General features: G+C 36.4%; 1 protein-coding gene across 1 annotated transcript in view; it reads right to left on the bottom strand.

Annotated features, from left to right (window-relative positions):
* Nucleotides 1-660, bottom strand: part of BIRC6 (baculoviral IAP repeat containing 6) — a 258,916-nt gene that overhangs the window by 1,708 nt on the left and 256,548 nt on the right. The window lies entirely within an intron of this gene.

Genomic DNA, 660 nt, shown 5'->3' with positions numbered 1-660 from the left:
CCCCCCCCCACATTATACACGTGCAATAGTGTGCACCATATTGTGGTGTACACAGAACACATCGCAGTGCTTGATTTTTCTTTAAAAAAACCAAAACATTAATTTAACTGTGGCAGCGCGTGGCAAAGCATTGCCGTGTGTGGTGATACGCTGTGTTGCGATTAAATATACGCCTGTATAATTTTATCACACCACACACCAGCACAGCGCACAAATAATTTTTAACGTAAGTTGCGTATTTACAGTTGTGTTAAATTTTTCTTACCGTTTTGCAAAAAGGCACAATTCAAATTTACATATATTTATTTATTAACTCTATACAGTTTTAGCTTTTAGATTTAGTCGGAAAAGTCGTTTTTTTGTGTGCACTGATAATGATTTTAGTGTGCTTTTACCAATTTAATTGTGCATTTTTATCGGTTTAACATTGATTTGACATACATTTGCACAATTATCGCAGGACCTATAAATTTAGCACCATCTTTTTATTCTACCGGGACTGAACTTTTAGAAAATATATGGTTTGATGGATCTTTTACAAATGCTAGCAACGCAGCAGTAGAAGATCAAAACGATGGGGAAAAAAAAAAAAAAAGCAAAAAGGGGTGGACAGCTAAGGTTTTAAAGAGTTCGGGGGCTTGGCAGGGTCGCGGTTAAGAC

This window comes from Nanorana parkeri, unplaced genomic scaffold, assembly GCF_000935625.1.
Source record: "Nanorana parkeri isolate BGI_ZX_2015 unplaced genomic scaffold, ASM93562v1 scaffold100, whole genome shotgun sequence".
In the NCBI taxonomy this organism is placed as follows: domain Eukaryota; kingdom Metazoa; phylum Chordata; class Amphibia; order Anura; family Dicroglossidae; genus Nanorana; species Nanorana parkeri.
Note: the sequence above shows the minus strand (reverse complement) of the source record. Positions and strands in the feature narration are given on the sequence as shown.